Source organism: Phoenix dactylifera, chromosome 3, assembly GCF_009389715.1.
Source record: "Phoenix dactylifera cultivar Barhee BC4 chromosome 3, palm_55x_up_171113_PBpolish2nd_filt_p, whole genome shotgun sequence".
Classification (NCBI taxonomy): domain Eukaryota; kingdom Viridiplantae; phylum Streptophyta; class Magnoliopsida; order Arecales; family Arecaceae; genus Phoenix; species Phoenix dactylifera.
Genome location: NC_052394.1, coordinates 12,043,411 through 12,052,017, shown reverse-complemented (window position 1 = coordinate 12,052,017; position 8,607 = coordinate 12,043,411). Strand labels below are relative to the sequence as shown.

The following is an 8,607-nucleotide window of genomic DNA, read 5'->3' as shown; positions in this document are numbered from 1 at the left end:
CCCTCTCTTTCCGTTTTCCCGGCCACCGCCCTCCACCCTCAACCCATTCCAGAGTTTTTTAAGAGGGGATCATCATCCCCATTCCTCGTCTTCTCTCTCTCTCTCTCATCATCATCGCCCCCCCTCCCTAACCCCCTCCAGATTCAAGAAGCAGAACGGCTCCGACGATGATATCTTCGCCCGCCTCTTCGCCGCCTCCTTGGATCCTGACTTCGCCCCCCTCTCCCTCGAACCGCGGATCCTCAAGTCCCGCCTCATCGCCGGCGAGACCCTCTATCGGCCTCTTCCTCCTGCGCTCCTCCCCGACCCTCGCCGAGATCCCGACCCTCGCCGCCGCCCGCACCCCGGCCATCCTCCGCCTTCCGGAGCTCTCCACCGCCTGGGCCAAGAAGGCCCTTGATCTCGCCCCCCAGGGACTCATGTTCCCCCATGAGCGAGTCCCCCGGCACCACTGTTATCCTTCTCGGTTTCCAGCACTACCTGGTTATGCTTGGCACCACTGTTATCATTCCTACTGCTCTTGTTCCTCAGATGGGTGGAGGAAATGTATGACTTAATTACACAAATATGCATGATCCATGAGGTTGATGGTTCGTTTAGCTTTTGTTTTCAAAAAAAATTGTACGTGAAACCACTTTTATTGCTTTAGGATGAGAAAGCTCAGGTGATCCAGACATTACTGTTTGTGGCCGGCTTAAACACTCTGTTATAGACCTTGTTTGGAACTCGTTTACAAGGTCAATTTTCTAAACCAATTGGCTATCTTGGTTTCTGAACAAAACACTTGAAAAAACTAATGAGATTTCATGAACAGGCCTTCTAGTGTACATTGGGACAAGTTTCTTCTCTTTAGGTTCTTCCAAAGCTTCCTGCCTTTCTTTGTGTTTGAAGTATGATATCTGTTGTAATTGGAATGTAATTATGCTCTGTCAGGTTTTTTAATTTTAAGTAGGTTGAAGAAGTATAATAGGAGAGACGGGTCTGGACTGTCAAGTCTCTGTGAAGGATTTGGGGTTTTGTTTGATTTTCTTGCATGTGCTTCTGAAGCAGGTATCTCTTAGTTATGGAAATCCTAGTTGCAGAGATTTATTCATGTCAGTGGTTGCTTTTAGGGATGTTTTTTGCAGCTCAAATTCATGGATTATGGTTGAAATACGGATGTACCTCTTATGAGTCCCAGAGACTGCAGGGTTGTCATGGACGCAGAAGATCTGTATATGCCATGTCAGAAAAATATTTTGCAGCGTCTTGGAGGAAACAAAATATTTGAGTATTGTTTATGATAAATAATCTGCCAACGGATCTAGTAGCAAGGTATGCATAGTTATCATCTATCAAGTTTTGATCTTCTCTTTTTGCTAAATTGAGATTAATAAAGAAGGATTAAACTTGAGCAGCTGCTAGAATATGGTTTGTGCTTGTTGTTCTCAGTCAACCTCCTCCTCCTCCTTCATCCACTCACACTAATTATCCAGGATCAATTTTTTGGGGATGCACCATCTGATAATCGAATCGAGAACTTCTGGTTGCTAAGCAGAAGGTTGACTGCTGGGGCAGATCCCAATTCTAAAAAACAACTTGATTGGTTGCAAGGTAAGGGTGAAGTACAACGGTATACGAGCTAGATTGTAAAGGTAGTAATGGTTCTATTCACATTTGTAACTTTATCGTAGATTAATGACTAAAAATATAGATTGATGGCTGCAAAAGGCTGGTCTGAATTCCCTTCTCATGGACATGCAGGATTAAATGGAAAGCATTTTCCAAATATACGAGGAGCTGAATTTGTTTGGGGTATGGAGGCTGGGTGAGTTTGCCCCATCGACCAAACAGAATTTGCTGTGTGAAGTGGCAGCCTTTGGATGGTGGTCTTGTCATTTGTGAAATTAACATTTGCCCCCAGGTGGTACTGCTACTACTGTTTGATTTCTCAGTTCAGCAAATTTTTGCTGCTTAATGATTCCTGCATCTGGCATCATTCTTTGCAGGATTACTTTGGCCTCTGAAGGAGAGGCTAAAACTGAGAAAAGCTATTGCTATTTTCTTGTGTAGCATAAATCAGTGCATAGAAATGCATCGTTTCATGTGATTAAGAATTTTTAGTCTATCCTCAAACATTCTGCCGCCAGGTTGGTACTGCTAGTGCTTGATTATTGATCGAGATCTCTCTCTCAGTTCGACGAACCTTCGATGCTTGATGATCTTTACATCTTGCATCTATCTTTGTAGGATTACTTCGGCCTATGAAGGAGAGCCTAAAGCTAAAGATTGCTGGTGATCTTCTTCCATGTGGAGTACTAAACTCAAAGGAAGGGTGGCATCTTTCCTTATAATTTACTTCTTCCATAGCCTTATTTAAACAAAACTTGATATTTCTGCACATATTTCACAGACTGGGAGAAGCTGAGAAGGCAATTCACCATTACAAGCTATCACGAAAGGAAACCAGCTCTAATGACTTCTCACAAGTGCATGCTCTCCAGACCCATTTGGCCAAGTGTAATGAAGCACGTAAGCAAAAGGATTGGCTCACTGTGTTAAAGGAATCACAGGCTGCTGTCTCTGCTGGTGCCGATTCTGCACCACAGGTCTTACATTATAATAACCTTTCAGTTTATATGGTGGCAGAAATTATACCTTATCTTGTTTCATGTGTTATCTTTGGCCTGAAAGTATATATGCCAAGCTTCCTTATCTATTTCCTTGTCCAAATTGATTCATTATTTCAAAATGTTAGTTTTTACTTAATATTACTATGTTATATGTTTTTGCCACACCGCATATCGTTGCCCTGTTGAGATGCAATCATGTTCCATTTGAAGATCTAACTGCAATCAAGATTTGAGTAGAACTTACAGTGAGGAACGTCAGTTGAACGCTGTCTAAAAGATTTCCTGTGTCATTTTGTTTAATATCTTCATAAGAAGAGTATTAACTGTGGTTGGGTAGAGATAATTTAAGTCTATACATTTTTTCTTGTGTTATGCTCTTAAGGTCTTTGCATTGCAAGAGGAGGAGGCTCTTAAGCTCCTAAGGCATGACGATGCAGATTCAGTGTTAAATGGTGCCGCTAGGAATGCATACATCCTCATAATCCGAGCACAGGTTGATATGGCTTTAATTTACATTCGTATTTTTATTTTTTTTAAAAAAAATAGCAATCCCAACGCTTTAAAAGCGTTAGTAAAAAAAGTTGTGGCACGCCTACGCCGACGCTTTAAAGCGTCGGCCAAAATACATTTGCCGACGCTTTAAAGCGTCGGCGAAAACCCAAAACTGGGAATGCTTTGGGCTTTCCTGACACTTTAAAGCGTCGGCAAATGTCGTTTTTGCCGACGCTTCTATTAGCGTCGGGAAAGCCCTATTTCTGCCGACGCTTTCTCTTAGCATCGGCAAAAACCGGACCCACGCCCACCTGCCCGACGTCTGACCCACGCTTTGGGGTGCGTGGGCTGGAAACTCGCCGACGCTTAAAAGCGTCATTTGAGATTTAAAATTCCATTACAATTGCATGAAACTTCATTGTATGCAATTAGTCATCAATCTCAATGTGTAGAAGTAATCATTTGGGATGAGACAATGTCTTTTAAAATTTCCTTAAGGATCAATTCACCATTCTTATCATATATCATTATGTGTGATTCAGATGTATTATCTACACCTATCATGCATAAGGTATATAAACACTAATACATGACTGTGCTAAATTGATCCTTTAGCATAGTAGCCTTGACTCTGTATTCATTTCTTTCATTAAGGTTGAAGAGCATATGATAGAAGAGTTTCAAATTGACCAGAAAGAGTTCAAGCATAGGCTCGCATATATATACTTTTAGTAATACATTAATCCTCAATTTTTTTTTAAAAAAATAAGACATTGTTATTCTAACTTTGAACTTCACATTTTTACTAGATCATGAGTTAGCAGGAGTATTTTGCATTTCATCAGCTACGCAAAGGAGCTTCCAATACAAGGATGTATCACCTGAACACAACGTATACACATTTGAGAGATGTGGTTTCATGTGTAAGATTTGGAAGTTTGTGTTATGAGGTAAAATATGTGAATTATTCTCCAAGAATAAGTGCTATATGATTGCATATTTCTGATGTCATTTATTTTTCTTAATTAAGGGTTTTGATATGAAAGATATCATCATGAATGAGCTTGTGCATAGACCATTGGAGCATTTGCAAACTGGGTGGGTTATATCAAATTAAGAATGTTGCTGTAGAAAATATAGAGTAAAGAAACAAGATCATTGATAATGAGTCCTAGTTGATTGATCAAGATTACAAAAATCTCATATTATTTTCACAATCAACCAAAAAATATATTATCATGATAAACATGATAGCTGTTACCGTAGTTCTTAGAATGCTCATATACGTTGTTGAGTAACTTCATTGGGTTTAGGGTAGACCCAAAGAGATATCATTGTTTTTGATGAAAGGTGCTTATAAATGCTTAATTACCTTCATAAAATAGGGAAATATTATGAATAATTTTTAGTTACAGCAATTGTAACTATTGCAGTGTTTTAGTGACTATTACCTTATTTAACATTAGAAATGCAGGGCATTGAAAGCAGTGAAAGAAACAACATATAGAGATATCATACTAATCATGAAATAACTATTTTATAGAAAATTAAATTATTGGAGGTTCAAAAATTTCTTTCATGAGAGTTGGTTTATCGACCATTGCATTTAGTAAGTTGCAAATAGACCTAATATTAGAGGATACCATGAGCTTCGGTCACGGTAAATTTTAAAATCAGTAATCCATTTCATAAAAATGCTCTACTTGTTTCATTAGTGTTATTCTTTATTATTATTTTTTTTCAAAATTTGTAGGCTGCCAGATGAAACCCAATCCTAGTTGCTTAATAATAGATATAACGCATATTGGTTAGCAACTGATGTCATAGCATGTTCAAAAACAATAACTTTACAATCAATTCACAATTACCCACTTCATTCTCCATGCTAACCAAACAATTGCCCTTTTATGCTTAGGGTAAATTTATCCCTAACAATATTTTTGCGGTATGCATAATTTAGTTTTGATGCGACTATTTTCTCCGTTGATGCTAACAAGATTCTTAGTATATGTGTGAGGGGTCACAAGAAGGTCACAATAATAGAAGGAATGACAAAATTTAGTGGATATGCCATTGATAATCCCAAATCTTCTTTCTTGTGATAAAGATAGTAAAAGTTAAACTGCTCGCAATTTATAATGGTATTCTCAAATTTCATAAATTATAATATTCTATAATATTTTGACAGGTATGTGAAGAGCTATATTCATTGTATTTGACAAATATGCTAATGCAATCTTTAGACAACCTTTAAGACATATCCAGAAATTATTTCCGGATATAAGTATTAATTAATATATAACATCAAATTTACATATCATACTAACACAATTTATGATAACGGGAAGATGAATCCAAGCAGTTTAATGAGAACATATATTCTAGATTTTTTAACAGATATACATTTGTCATATTAGTACTAGAGGATACTAATCATTATTCACATTCAAATGAGTTCATGGTGCATAGTGTTGTTCCAAGTGCAGAGATGATCAATTGTATGAGTGGTGGGATATTTTACATGTTCATTATATTGTTATATGTTACTTATGTATGAAAGTTTACATACACGATGATTTTTTTTTTTGGGACATCGGCTACTCACACACAATGGGTATGAGTGTAGCCTATAAAGCCAGAAAGAAGTAGAAAATATAAAGAAGACAGTATAAGGTCGCGTCCCTCCCAGATGATATCTCCAGATTGTTTGGCTATATAAGAAGCCACTCAATCCGCAACACTGTTGGCCTCTCTGTACACAGTAGAAGCTCGAAAGGCAGTGCATTCACCTAAAAGACGGCGAATGTCATGGATCAACTGCATCCCCCTGGAAGATCGCCTGGAATTCTGAATCTCCTCGATCACCGTGGCGGCATCCCCTCAAGAATAATGCAAACTGCACCCAGCACTCATCTCGCATAAGAGACGCCCTTCCAAGTGGCTCTGACCTCGGCTCCAACAACGGTCTAATCGAAGATGGCCCCTAGCCACCACTAATTTGGCCTGCTGATCTTTGATGAAAAAGCAGACGCCGCAACATCCGCTCGCCGTGACACTGTCGTCGAAGTTTACTTTGAGGAAACCAGGGGTGGGGGCTCTCAGGAGAAGAGCATAATCCTAGACGCTACATGAGCGGAGTGAGAGCTCCAGATTTTCCTAGCCAACCCTAAGAGGTGCCGACGCAGTGATGTCAAGGACCTTCGTTGCATGAAGTATGGCCCTATCCACCACCACTCTTGAATGTGCACATCTTTCCTCAAAGACTCGGACGTTCCTATCTAGCAAGCAGTGATAAGCCAGATAGGCCGCCCTAAGCCTCTGCTCCTACTGGTCGGGCCTCTGAGAGGACTCTTTCAGAAAGATCAGAAAATTCTCAACTGACATGCATTCCAGGCACAAAACAGAAGAGGCCAAGACGCACTCCCAAATCTGAGCAGCTCGCGGCATTTGAATAAGACGTGGATATAGACTCCGCCGCCGCCTGACAAGCCCCACAAGTTGGGGTGATGCTCATCCCTCCGGGCCAACACTCCCCTGGTGGGCAGACAACCTCAGGCCACCTTCCAAATAAACAGTGCCACCTGAGGGTGCTTCCCAGACTTGTGTTATTTGTTACACGTATGATTTTTTTTTTTAAAAAAAAATCTCTTTGCTGCTTCAACTTCAATCAATTGCCTGAACTTCCATTCACACCAATTAAGGAGCACAAGGACCAGTTGGACCAGATAAAAGTGCATGGCTTAAAGCGATAAAATTAAAAGAAAAAATTGCCAAGAACCAACTAATGTTTTGAAAAACTATGTGTGACAAACAAAATCCAGTGAGAGTCTGAGATGCAAGAAGATTGTACTCTTAATCTGGTTAGTGCAATCAATCTAGGAAAAGAGTTTAAAAGAGATTGATTTGGCCAGTTGATCTTGAAGATTTAAATATAAATTTGATTAACATCTATATATCTAAGATTGGATAGTCTACGACTTAAAAGTCTTGTTCCTGAATGCAGAAGCTTTGTAGAAAAGAAAAATTATCTCATCACAAGTTTTTTCTAACTTCAGTTAATGAAGTTGTGTGACTTATCATTTATTTAAGTGCTTAAGATGTATTCTATATTATTCCATTTATTTTATTAATCGACATAAAGAGTAGATTAAGTTAATTATGTTCCTAATTGATTGATGCCTCAGGGTTGTTAACGAAATGAAGGACTCCCACTTCAATTTCAACCGCCATTGCAACTGGAGCCCTACCCCATTGAAACTCCCACAGGAACTGGCTCGGCTCAGAAAGGATAATTACCTGACTACTGGAAAAACTGACTTTTTTTCTGCAATTATAGGGGCGTCTATTATTTCTCGTTTACAAATATCCAAATTTTATTTCCATTTGAGTCTTATATATTGTCCCTCTGTTAAGATGACATAGTTTGTTATAAACATTTTGTCTTTCTTTATGTCTTGAAATAACATCAGAGATGACCCGAAATAGGAATGCTTGGAAAATGAAGATCTATAAAGCCAATTCTAAATATTTGTGATAAGACTGCACGGTTATGGTTATGCTCATCTTTCTCTTTGTCTAGAACATTTTCCAAATCTATGGGAAGTCAGAGGGATGCTCCTTTGTTAGATGAGCTCTAAATGGTGAATTTTGATTATCAATAAGGGAAATCCCCTAACCACCAACTGACCCTATAGGTTTAATGGCAATTTCCCCTCTCGCTAACGTTGCTTTGGGCTGGTATTAGGCACCAATTTTCTGCTCTTGACATCAATCTGTAATTCACTCATGACATATGCTCAATGCTTTTGCATTTCCTTCATGACTATGACTATATTCTCTTTATCTGGTGCGATCTTGATGGAGAAATCCTTGAATATACAGTACATGAAAAGCAAGCATGATCTTAGAAAAACAAATTGTACATTGCAGCAAACTTGAGCAGCACAATGGAACTATCAACTGCAAGTTAGTGCAAGTTAGTGCCAAGTTTGTTTTAGACCACTTTACATACACTGCAATGGTTTATTTTTTTATCATGCAGTGTCTCTTGAAGCTGCATTTCCCTATATTTCTCAATTTTCACCTCATCTGGAATCCATCAGAACATCTTGTTTGCATTTCAGATTTAGGCTTAGGGACCTCGTTAGCTCTCATTGGCATTTCTTATACTTCTATACTAACCAATTCCGTTCATTCTACATGTAAAATCACTTGTAACAACTTGTCTTTTCAATGTCATCTGATTAACCTGAGGCCTTCAAACCTCCCCATCCTTCTTCAGATGACAGTACAGCTTTTTAAATACGGACCATTAGTCTCAGATGATAAGTTGCCGCTCATTTCAGTTATGCATCCAGCAAATTTGCTCAATTTCCACAGGCAAATGAATATTATAATAAAGTAGAATTTTGACTACAATGATTCAAGTGGTTTTTATTTGTTTACCTTTAATGTTTATGGTATGACACTGAAGGTCCCAAGATGCAAAATAACTTTTCAAAAT

The 8,607-nt window shown here is 38.7% G+C and overlaps 1 long non-coding RNA gene across 10 annotated transcripts; it reads left to right on the top strand.

Moving 5' to 3' along the window:
* Nucleotides 1-294: 294 nt before the first annotated feature.
* Nucleotides 295-7,641, top strand: LOC103698209. 10 transcript variants are annotated; one of them, XR_005511027.1, is made up of 10 exons: nt 295-546; nt 650-1,050; nt 1,181-1,593; nt 1,744-1,903; nt 1,989-2,129; nt 2,230-2,289; nt 2,393-2,588; nt 2,995-3,105; nt 3,914-4,054; nt 7,289-7,641. It is a non-coding gene; the product is annotated as an uncharacterized LOC103698209 (long non-coding RNA). The 10 variants fall into 10 exon arrangements; XR_005511023.1 differs by having other exon boundaries at nt 296-546; nt 1,181-1,314; nt 1,476-1,593; nt 2,230-2,588; XR_005511022.1 differs by having other exon boundaries at nt 296-546; nt 1,181-1,314; nt 1,398-1,593; nt 2,230-2,588.
* Nucleotides 7,642-8,607: the final 966 nt, after the last annotated feature.